Source organism: Anabrus simplex, chromosome 4 (genome assembly GCF_040414725.1).
Source record: "Anabrus simplex isolate iqAnaSimp1 chromosome 4, ASM4041472v1, whole genome shotgun sequence".
Taxonomy (NCBI): domain Eukaryota; kingdom Metazoa; phylum Arthropoda; class Insecta; order Orthoptera; family Tettigoniidae; genus Anabrus; species Anabrus simplex.
Genome location: NC_090268.1, coordinates 80,697,498 through 80,709,928, shown reverse-complemented (window position 1 = coordinate 80,709,928; position 12,431 = coordinate 80,697,498). Strand labels below are relative to the sequence as shown.

General features: G+C 40.8%; 1 long non-coding RNA gene across 1 annotated transcript in view; it reads left to right on the top strand.

Moving 5' to 3' along the window:
- The first annotated feature begins 5,317 nt into the window (after positions 1 to 5,317).
- Positions 5,318 to 12,431, top strand: part of LOC136872426 (uncharacterized) — a 43,018-nt gene continuing 35,904 nt past the window's right edge. The window contains exon 1 of the long non-coding RNA XR_010859890.2: positions 5,318 to 5,409. This is a non-coding gene — a long non-coding RNA (uncharacterized lncRNA). The remainder of the gene's footprint in view (positions 5,410 to 12,431) is intronic.

The window sequence follows — 12,431 nt, the reverse complement described above, 5'->3', positions numbered from 1 at the left end:
AGCTGACCTTCCCATATTAGCTTATTTGCCATTTGTTGGTCATGCTTCCTGTCGTTTGCATTTCCTTCCCAATTGACATCTGGTAAATTCAGATCTCCTGCTACAATCACATTCCTTTCCATGTCATTTCCCACATAGCTGATTATCTTATCAAATAATTCTGAATCCATGGGAGCATATAAGATGGTCTATGGGTATGGCGTCTGGATGTCAGCTGTTACCGTATCTATCATAGGATAAATAAAAGAGGTGACAGTGCTGAGCCTTGATGAACCCCAACACTGATAGGAAATAAGGGTGAGATCCCTACCAGACAGTGAACCACACTGGTGACTTTCTCATAGAAAAGTTGGGGCCATCGGATATAGGCTTCGGGAGCATTATGGGATCGGAGGTCTTTCCAAATAAACTTATGTGGTATCTGGTCAAAAGCCTTTTCTAATTTCAAAAAGGCTAGGTGTAGAAGTTTGTTTTTCTCTCTGTGTTTCTCCATGAGGAGACGGGCTGTATAAATAGCGTCAGTTTACTGAACCCTTTGACAAAGCTGCATTGGTTTGTAGAAATTTGTACGATGTTTCATAGGCAATGATCAAGAATGCATTCAGAAATCTTCTTCGTCTGACACAATAAGCGTATTGGTCGGTAATTGACCCATTCACCAGCATCACCTTTGTCTTTCCAGATAAAGACTGTAGTACTGGTCAACCAAATTGCAGTATATTACCATCGTGGAAAATTCTGTTAAACAGCTTCAGGAGAATCTCAGCTCCACGCAGCCCAAGGATCTTCCAGACCTTGGATGGTATATCGTCTGGTCTTGGTGCTTTGTTATTTTTCAGGTTTTACATAGCCCGTAAGACTGCTTGCATGGTAATGACTGGGATAGGTTCATAAACTGGGTGTCCGCATACTATTGATGGATGGAGAAATTCCTCATTACTCAAACCCTTGAAATAATCCCTCCACCTGTGAAGGATGGCGGTCTGGTCACATGGGGTTTGATGATTGTTGTCTTTGATTTGCATGACATGACCAACGTCTTGGGTCGCTCTGTGGTGAGATTTGGTGAGGCGATAAATCTTGTTTGCTCCATCTAATGTATCCAACTGATTATAAATGTCTTGGTAATAGTAGTTCTTTGCAGTAGTGACTGCATGTTTAGCAGCTGTTCTGAGCATTTTATACTGCTGGAGATCCTCGCTAAGTCTTGTTTGTCGCCAGGTCTGAAAAGCTTCTCTCTTTCCTTTGATAACTAGTTGAACGTCCTCATTCCACCACCAATCTGCTTATCAATGAACTGTTTCCCTGGTTTGGTCTTGCCAAGTGTTTCAGCTGCTGCCTGGTGCATGTGATCAGTGATTTCATTCCAGATGGTCTCAGCTGACTGGTCAGTATTTATGTCAAACGTACTTAGCTTTGATATCAGTTGCCCTCTCTGCCCTATCTTCTCTGGGTCAGTCATATGGACCCTTGTTGAACTAGCTGCCCCATATTTTTCACATCAAGAACAAGCAGACGATGTTGTGGGGCTATGTTATCAGACGGAATTACCTTGGCATTTGTTACTACCTTGAGGTCATGCCTATGCATCAGCCAATAGTCAATCTGAGTGGACCATTCTCCCCTGGTATAGGTTATGAGGTGGGTAGTCTTTTCTTAAACTATGTACCGTATTGGCTATAATTAGGTCATGGGCTTCAGCGCAGTCTAGAATCCTAAAGCCATCATAATTTCTACTTCTGTAGCCATAGCCACCGTGACACTGCGTGTACCCAACCTTGGCTTCTCTCATGTGTCAATGTAGGTCTCCACTAATAAACCGATGCTCCTCCGGAGGGACTGATTGAATGTAAGTGCCAAGTTGTTCTCAGGAATCATCTTTATCCTCATCAAGGCATCCAGTTTGTGGAACGTAGCAGGATATTATTCGCATATCCATTATTGAAGAATCGATCCTAATCGACATAATTCGATCTGATGTACGATCAACCTGAATCACATAGTTTCGCAGCTTTTGACCGACAACTACCGCAACACCATTCCGAGTTGAACTTGTGCCTTGGTATTTTGCTTTGTAACCATCGCCGATTTCTTTGAACCTTTCCATTTTATTTCCTGAATGAAGGCAATGTCTTCATGCCGGTTCTTCAGGGTGTCTGCAAGCTCACGGCTTTTTTTGGTGAGCGTTCCAATATCGAAGATGATAGACTCGCTTCTTCAGCCCACTCCGTCCATGAGTGGGGTAGCCCTTGCCCATTTTTCACGTCATTCAGGCGAGGACGACACGCGTCGCTTGAAATGGGGACGCCCTAGCGTTTGATCCGTTTGGAATGGCCATTATTTCATTGACACAACAACAACAAAAAAACATACTCCAACCGATGTGTCGCTTCACCTGTCATTGGAGGCGTTTAGAGGTACCAGCGTATAATTTGGCCGTCCCTAACATGGAGTACAGACACCATTTGTAGCCGCCCGATCCGCAACAGACGCTACAACTGCTATCTGTCCCTTAATTGGGACATATACCTTTAACTCAATTCATCCCGAGCCTTCGGCTGCCACTTCCGTCATCTACACTGTACCGAAGACTTTCTTCTCCACTGCAGATGCAGTTGAGGTCTTTACTCATTACCCTGAGCTAGGGCCCTCCACATTTTTCACTCCTGGAGAGAGGGTGTCACAGTATTATTAAGCCCCCAGGAATTGGGCTGCCTGTTGGTCCGCGGGTTCATTTTCGAGGTGTCTGAACCAGCCTACATTTCTGTGGGTCCCCTATCCTCCACCGGGCGACGCGCTCTCTAGAGGTTAACAGGCTCCCCCGAGGGAAAGCAACAAAAGTCTAAATTCATGAATTCTGTTTTCGAAGACTGTTACCATACGGTAAAACTGTATTAAGACATAAATTATCGGGAGTTGTATTCTCTATAACTGTTCTTATGTAGAGAATTACATTTTAGGCCTTCCCCTAAACTACCATTTCACTAAGTGTGTGTTGTATGTTGGGTATTCAGCCCAAAGGCTGGTTTGATCCTCTACAGCTCCACCAACAGATGTCATAGATAGCCTAGGTGTCACTGAAGAGACATACTAAGGAAATGAGGAATGAGGTAGTTTCCCGTTGCTTTCCTCTCACTAAGTGTGAATACAATTATTCATAGCCTAGATTGTAGTGGCTTATTCCCCGACTTTACGTACCGATTTTTTTTTTTTGCTGGGGGCTTTACGTCGCACCGACATAGATAGGTCTTATGGCGACGATGGGATAGGAAAGGCCTATGAGTTGGAAGGAAGCGGCCGTGGCCTTAATTAAGGTACAGCCGCAGCATTTGCCTGGTGTGAAAATGGAAAACCACGGAAAACCATATTCAGGGCTGCCGATAGTGGGATTCGAACTTACTATCTCCCGGATGCAAGCTCACAGCCGCGCCTCTACGCGCACGGCTAATTACGTACCGAATTTCATTAAATTCTGTTCAGGCATTTTCTCGTTATACCTGCACAGACAGACAGACAGATAGACAGACTGCGGGCAGGACCGGTACAAAAATAGCATTATTTTTAAATTCTGAGCAATGTACTGATAAAACTCTTATTTTATACTTATATATACTACCGAGACGCGGCTACGAATAAAATCTCCGACCCGCCGTGAAACGAACCAGGGACCCTCTGAAGTGTAGGCCGCTGTTGACCATTCAGCTAAGGCGGTGGACTCCTTGGACAACTTCAGCTTTTCTTACAGTATGGATTCTCTAAAGGCACTACCGAACGAATTTTGGCAGAACCGTACGCCAAGTACCGTATTTTATGGTATCTATGGCGGTGGCTAACCTGAAAAGGAGTGCGGGCACGCCACAGACATTTCAAGGAGATATATGGTTCGAAGTAGTGCTTAATTTCGGCCGGAACGCGCCGTAATGCGCCGGTGTTCCGGCACCTGACAGGGATATTTTTGCAGTGTTTTTAAGGGGATTGCTCAATTAAAATATTAGTGGTCCACACAGTGAAGTATGAACTCTTTTTATAACTTGACCTCAGTTAAAATTCAATATGTTTTAAAATGTACTTATTTATAATAAATATACAAGCAAATGTAGCTTTGTAGTGGGCAAATGGTCAAAAGATTTAAAAAGTCATGAATTTTTTATTCCACTGGTTACATTTGGAAACTTTATTTATTTATTTATTTATTTATTTATTTATTTATTTATTTATTTATTTATTTATTTATTGCCAGTATACATACAACTTGTGACTTCTTTCTCACTCACTATTATGAAAGTTACGAGAAAAGCTGACTGAAGAATGTTACATACCACCCGTTGTTTAGATTAGGCCTAAATCTTGTGGTTTTATTGTTTTGATTATAAGAAATTATATTTTTAAAACCTGAATTTCAGAAAAGTATTTTGAAAAAATTATTTCTCATTGTATAAAAAAAATGTTCAAATACAGAAACACTGTTGAAAAGGGGAAAAAATATGTAGGTATGCGTTCCGGCACTGAAATTAAGCACTGATTCAAAGCCATCGTTCCTTTTGAAATGGTTTTCCGTGGTTTCTGCTTTCAACTGGAAAATCGTGTGATGAGGTCTCTTCCTTCCCTATCCCATCGAATAAATTGCAGATATAAACAAGCACAACAACGTAAAAAACGCACGTAATAAGAACGTGGAGTTGATGACCACTATGTCAATTGCCCCTATCTGGCTTCTTGGCTATGGTCCAAGGGGTCGCAGGTTCGATTCATAGCGGGGTAGAGGATTTTGACGTTAATCGGATAATTCCTCTGGCTCGGGGGCTGGTTTTTTCTGCCGTCTTCGTCATTAGAAATCATCTTAGGTGGGACCCCATTCTCACACACGCGCGGTCGCCTATTGGGCGTCAACTTGAAAGACCTACACCAGGTCTCTTCGCAGGTCACAGATCAAAAATTACGAAAACAGCGTAGACTGTTCGTCGTGAAAGAAATATACTACCAAAAAGTACCGGAAACTAAACTATATTTCACGATTTATATTTATTTTTCGTATTTATATTTTATTCTCTTTATTCATAACCTATTAATAATGTTGTTGTTGTATTCTGGATCCACGTGGTTCGGACAGGACAGGTAAGTACATACATTTATTGTGAAATTAAGTAGTTATGCTGGGTAAAGCCGATTATACATTATTTCATCGCTGACTACTCCATAAAGGTTTGAGGGGAAATGTAGGAAAACCATTCATTGGTCGGCAGGTTTAGTAGGGATGGACGATATTCTCTTCGTTGATTCGCTGTGACATCATCACTTGAAGACAAATGGCATGCGGCTGGGGTTTAGTTGGTGATAGGGCTCCGTTGGTTTCGTGTACGCCAGCTGGAGCTATCTCGGGTGAAGATCGACTACGAGCAGAAGCAAGAGGTAATGCGATAGATTTTAAGGCAGGGTTGACTATTTTCTTTCGTTGCAAACTTTTAGTAAGAGGCTTTGAGTTACAATATTAGTGGGGCTAAATTGTAGTCTCTTTCATCAGGTTTCCTCACTTCAATGTGGCAGACATAAAAGTACGAAGTACCTTCTAAATCTCGCTTGGAAGGTAAAATGTTTGACTTTTGTTCATATACGTTCATTGTATGTCGGTTTGGTCTTTAGAATTGTGAATGAAATTTATATTAAATCGAATTTGGGGTAATTTAAGTTCCTTTAAACAGGAAGTATCATTATTTGTAAGTTATTTCGCGAAAGAATCCGAATAAGCTGAATAGAATTTAATGCTCACCTGATGGGGCGAGAGGATTTAGAGTCGCATTTTACGTCTGAAGCAGAAGTTTATCCACTTTCATTCTAATTTCCGTGTACTTGAATACAAACTGTCATAATTTCAGCAAATTCAAGTTTTAGATAAACTTGAAAATAGACTACAATTATTAGTAAAATGGGAAAGTTCCTACATTCGTACAAGGGGATGTTACGGTACGGGTAAAATATATCCATAGCAATCTGTGCAAATGTAAATCTGCGCTTCTAGACTCTCATTTTGGAAGCTGTTAGGTGGGCGATGAATATGCGATTTCTGATATCAGGCGAACAATGTCAGTTGCCCCTTCCTTCTCTTAAAACCTCACGCGTCTTTCAAACTTCACTAGTTCCGATGGAACACTTGTTACATTTCTTTCGGTAAACGTTTCTTCTCTGAATACAGATTCGTGTGTTTGTGAAGATTTTTGTTCGCAATTTGTGCTATTGTTCTCAGCTTTACCCGGTTCAACTGTATTTGACTGTTCAGGCCAGCAAATTGTAGACTGCGTTATGAAGAGTCCTTTCGACGTTACGCCCAAGTACGGTAATGACTTGCACTACAATAGTGTGAAATATATAGTACTGGAAATAGGACATTATAATTAACTGGATTGATTTAGCACCTAACAAACTTCGAATTACTTGTGCAACATCATTTAGTTGCACTTAAACGGAGTAAGTAGATTTGAGTCTTAAAGCCGCAAGTGGTTTCAAATTGGATTTCGCGTGGCGTCCCAACTAAAAGAATGGGGCCATATTAAGCCTAAAGTGATTAATCACAATTAGACAAATCCGATTATTCGGTTCCCCTTTTTTTCCCCCTGCAAATTAAGTTTTCTGAAAAGGTTTACTTATAATACGCCTCCCCTGCACAAGACGAGCATTTATAATGCTAAACTTTGAAACCACAGAGTTATTCGGGAGGGGGGAGGATACACAACGGGTCTAGTTGGGAATTAGACCTAATTTTAAGTATCTTAATTGCAGGCACATACGGAAGATAGCAAAACTCGATTCCTTCTTCGCAATAAACTCTGACATTGAGATGCTGGAGTACATTTTTTAAAAAAAAGTAAAATGAATAAAACGCTAAATTCCGCTATAATAAATCTAGAATTCCGCCAAAAAAGTCCGCTAAAAGCCATACGCCATTGCATTTTTTATCTGTCACGATATGCCTACAATCGTCCGGAGGGACAGGTGAATAGTTTATACTTAAGTTACATCATATCTTCGGCAGATATAATGTAGGGTATTAAGATTAGGCGTCCGGAATGTGATGTATGTACACGAAGCAAATCATCAAACAGAACGTCATTCTGTTCTAGCTAAACAATGACCGCAATGAACAAAATACACCGCCCGTTTTGACGTTTATCATTGCAACACATGACTGTGCAAAGGAACAAAACCGAGTGTAGTCTTTAGAAGTTGAGCGAAGGTCGAAGAATAGCGGCGGGATGTAAGCAGTAGGCCTACTTTTATTTTTTACGTCGCACCGACACAGATAGGTCTTACGGCGACGATGGGATAGGAAAGGCCCAGGAAGTGGAAGGAAGCGGCTTTGGCCTTAAGGCACAGCCCCGGCATTTGCCTGGTGTGAAAATGGGAACTCACGGAAAGCCATCTTCAGGGCTGCCGAGATTGGGATTAGAGTCCACTATCTCCCGGATTCAAGCTCACAGCCGCGCGCCCCAAACCGAACTGCGTGTTCCTGTGGTGATTTGTAGTGCAGTGTGTTATGTGAATATGAAGAGGAGAGCCAGGAGAATTAATCAGAAGCGATTAAAATCCCCGAACCGGCCGGGAATCGAATCCGGGACCCTCTGATCCGAAGGCTAGTACTTTGACCATTCAGCCAACGCGTTGGGCAATAACAATAAGTGATACTACAGCACATGTATGTTTCTGAACGCCCTACACATGTATCTTTGCAATAAATTCTCTGGCAGTAATATTGTTATTATTTCGCACAATATTATTACACGTTTTCCTACAAGGACGTCGCGGGAATATTATTTCATAGCTATCAACAAATCCCTGGTGGCTACTTCTAGGCTGCACAATAATAATATAATAATAATAATAATAATCATATAATAGAACGCTGCCGTTATCGACATTAGAAAAGGTCCCCACCACAGTGTGCAAATTGTCCCCATCCCACGCTCATCTTCGGTCCTACGTGTCTATCTTTAAAGTTGACGGTTTGTTAGTAAGTCATAAATATTTTGCCTATGATAATTATCGTAACAATCAAATCATTGACGACCGATGACTCAATAAAACCAATCGTCAGCAGCAAACATATTGCAATCCACATCACAAAAATATTCTGTGGGTGATCCTGAATGCCGTGCAATCCAGTACAATAGATTATAGTTCTAAGACATGTCAACAGATAGCGACACCACTATGCTTGGACTCGAGTCTGGAGTCGAGTATACAGATTCTAACAGATTGTAAGAGCACATTACTCGATTCCGTCGCTAGTCCATCACTAGCTGTAATGTAAAACTACGCTTATCACAGATTCCGTTCTTTGCGAGCATTATGTTGAACAAACGTGTGAAAGAAGCCTAGACTCCACCACAAGTCATTTCCCTGTGATGCAGAAAGGAATCTGATGTAGTCAATGATCCTTACAAGCTGCTAAGCATGTGTTAATCGGACTACCATTGCCCATACTTTCCTGGATAAGCAGCATAAGGATTTTAAACATAGATAATTTTTAAGACCTCGTCCGTGATTGTGAATTAATTCATGAAATAAACTGTTACCATTTACAAGTGTACTGACAATTGTTGCCATTTACACCACATGACGATGGAGCAAAGTCTCTGAAATGCTTTGTGAAACAAATTTAATAAAACTTGACTAGTAAGTTTTTATTTCATAAAGATGGGATTTGATCATTGTATTTTCCCCCTATAATTAACTGGGGTACGATGCGCAAAGGTATCACCGAGATATCACTATAAAATTTGTCACAAATGGAACATGGCAATTGCTTTTACACATATCAAGTGAAAAATTCCTGGCACATTAAGAAATATTTCATATTTGGAGTATATTATGTATGCGTACTTTACCACTTTACAAGTACATTCGGTGTTACGCTCACAGTGACACACGTATGTCTTTTGTCTCACACGTTGAACAATTTCGTGTGTAATGTCTTTGTTCGCTGAAGTTCTTTGATCACGACGAATTGTGGACTTGTGCCCTAACTGATTCATTAAGTTATTTATTGGTCCAGGGATCATGCTACTTCGGCAATAGCTTAAGGTCTTGTAATTTAACAATAACCTGTTCATTTGCCTCATCGAAAAATGAATACTGTTCACCTCCATTTTGCTTTTTGAACTAGCCGCTCTACTCATAATGGACAAAGATAATGAGAATCCGCAGACATAGCACTCGCATTCCTCGGTGCTAGCCCTGGACCTCAAGAAAAGAACAAAAGACGGCATCAGCAGCGGAATACGACATAAAGCAGTCCTGTCTACAAGCCTTAAGTATGTTTTCATATTTCTCAAATAACGACGGTATTTCTTAATGTGCCAGGAATTTTTCACTTGATATGTGTAAAAGCAATTGTTATGTTCCATTTGTGACAAATTTTATAGTGATATCTCGGTGATACCTTTGCGCATCATACCCATTAACTGTTCAGGGAGATTTACTTTTTATGAAAGTGCATCAATATTTTGAGATGAAATATTAAATTAGAGGGATACTCTCAACTGGCTGCTAGAAACGGCTCTGTAGTCCCAAAATTTTCACAGGACGGAAAATCCGCTAAGTTGGCAACACTGATCCCGGATGGTAGACTGCTCCGGCGTCTAAAATTTGTGGGTTCAAACTTTCCTTAACTTTACATGGAGGTATACAGAAGGAATTTCAAGACGAAAAAACTAAAATACATAATGCACATATTTATACATAAACACTAGTTTGAAAAGCGTAATTTGCTTACGCCGTGGTCAAAGTGCTTCTTTAGACTTGTGATTACACTTCTCACTGGCCGTGCGGTTAGAGGCACGCGACTGTGAGCTTGCATCCGGCAGATAGTGGGTTCGAATCCCACTGTCGGCAGCCCTGAAGATGATTTTCCGTGGTTTCATTATTTTCACGCCATGAAAATGCTCGGGCTGTACCTTAAGGCCATGACCGTTTCCTTCCAACTCCTAGGCCTTTCCTATCCCATCGTCGCCATAAGACCTATCTGTGTCGGTGCGACGTAAAGCCACTAGGAAAAAAATTCTCACTGAAACAACCTTTTGGGCTGTAGTAGTGCGGTAGTTGATTAGCCACGTCTTCATATACTTCTCACTCAGGCTTACATCGGTCAGCTGTTGATGCATTTGAATGGATAAACGTAGGGATGGAGATGTTAGGTACTGAAAGTGATAATCTTAAGTCATTGATGTTATTCATAAAGCTGAAACCTCTTTCACATTGTACAGCTGAGCATATTCTTAGCACTGGTGACATACTTATCTGGGATGACTTCGATTCAGAGCAGTAGCGGCCGATGGGGTAAAGTTAATGAAATACCACTTCACCTCTTCTACCGCTTTTCCTACACGTTTGGGGTCGCGGTTGCGAACTGTCGCGTATGTGGATTTGGCATTATTTTACGGAGGGATGTGATCATTATTGCGTGTTTCGGTGATGGTTGGTAGCGTGATGTGTTGTCTGAATATGAAGAGGAGAGTGTTGGGACAAACACAGCCAGTTCCCGAGCCAGAAGAATAATAATCAGTTGCGATTAAAATCCCCGACTCGGCCGGGAATAGAGCTTGGGACCCTCTGAATTGAAGGTCTCTACGCTGACCATTCAGCCAAGGAGTCTGACGAAGTGCCACTTCACCTATCTATAAATATTTACGTTCTAACTCTTGTCCCACATTATTTTTAAACTTCTAATTCTATATTGGAAGTACTGTAGTCTATACTAAAATTTAGTATGGTTTTTTTTACAGTATGTTGAAGTCGCGAAGGCTGGGGCGGGAGCGGGGTGTACAATAGTGAACTCTTGTACACCTTTCTATTAATACTGTTAAATCTCCCTGTATGCCTTTGGTCTGCAGGGTGAAGTTGGTTGACATGACAACCAAATGGTTTGTGCTTGGCTAAAACGTGTTTCCCAAATCGAAGTGCCCCTCTTACTTCCAAAGTTACTTGGGACATTCGGAAGCACACTGTAGCCTCTTTGATAGCCTGGTTCATTGACACGGCGAAGAGGGCAGCAGCGGTACATTTTTTGCTCCCTCCCCGTTGTAAATACCTCACTCTAACCTTAGTACTATCATTAGTATTGTATTTAAGAATATTAATGAATATTAGCAATTGTGGAGTGAAGTTCAAATAACTTTATAATTAACTAGCTAAAATACTCGTTCTTAGTAAGGATCTGAGGAAAGATTAAAGCGGTTGAATGAAGGTGGCTCGCAAGTATGCGTGCGTTTTAACAACACACTCTTGTAGAAAATCTTATATTTGATCTTCTCATCGGGTACATAAATACAGGTGCTCCAACTTCGGATAATTGGGGAGGCATGATAAACATGATCAGACTTGTGAATTGAGGAACAACTGTTAATGTATTAATGTAATAATATTCACAAACAGAAAGCAGAATAAAAATAGCCTCTTTCTCAAATACATGTCGAACAAGTCTTACGTACGGAGTTATCAATAATATTCACAAGTAAACAAAAATAGAACTTGATTCATAAATACAGTAAATATTAAAAGGAAAGTTTTATGTACGAAATTATAAAAATAATCACAGGGAAAAAATGAGAATTTGCTTCATAAATATATTTTCTTAATAAATATCGTATTACCGTACTGTATATTATGTATTTCATGATACCAAACGTGAAAAACTCTTCCACCAGATGTACTTCCTGAACTCTCCTTTGAGAAATAGTTTTCTGAACGAATGCCCGCTTTCTAATCTCATTTCTTGATATAAAACCATCTACCTCTGAATACTGCCACTCCACGTTTTTAGGGAAATTAACATCTAGGAGAATTTTTTGGGGGGTGCAAAAATGGCACTCTGCCCCCCTAAGATGATTTGGGAAGGGGGGCAGAAAACGCCTTGCCCCCCAAAGTCGGCGCCACTGCATAAATAAATACATAAATACTAGACACTCGAATAATTAAACTTCGAGGAAGAAGGTACGAACCTTCGACAAATAAAGGTAGCGACAAAGAAAGAGCCGTGAAAGGCGCGAATATTAAAGTCGGGGTCGGAAAAGAAAGTTGGCGAAGGGAGGTTGCAACTGGCAAAAGTGGCACCAAACGAAAGCCTGGACTCAGGTCGGTGCCCGTGGTCGCCATACCTCGACTCGCAATAAAATAGAAAATATTTTATTATAAATAGAAACGGAAGACTGTAAAGAATAATTATAAGCTCTTAAGCTGTGCTCTCAATGATGTATCACTACAGTGGTTAAGAGTAAGAGAGGCCCAAGAGCCCTAACTTCACCACCTACAAAGGCATAATAAATAAATAAAAAAATAAATAAAATTAACTGAAAAAGAGACATGAATTCTAAGACTGCTGAAATCTATAGGGCCTACCTTGTAAATGTGTGTTAGGTCATCAGCCCAGAGGCTGGTTGGAT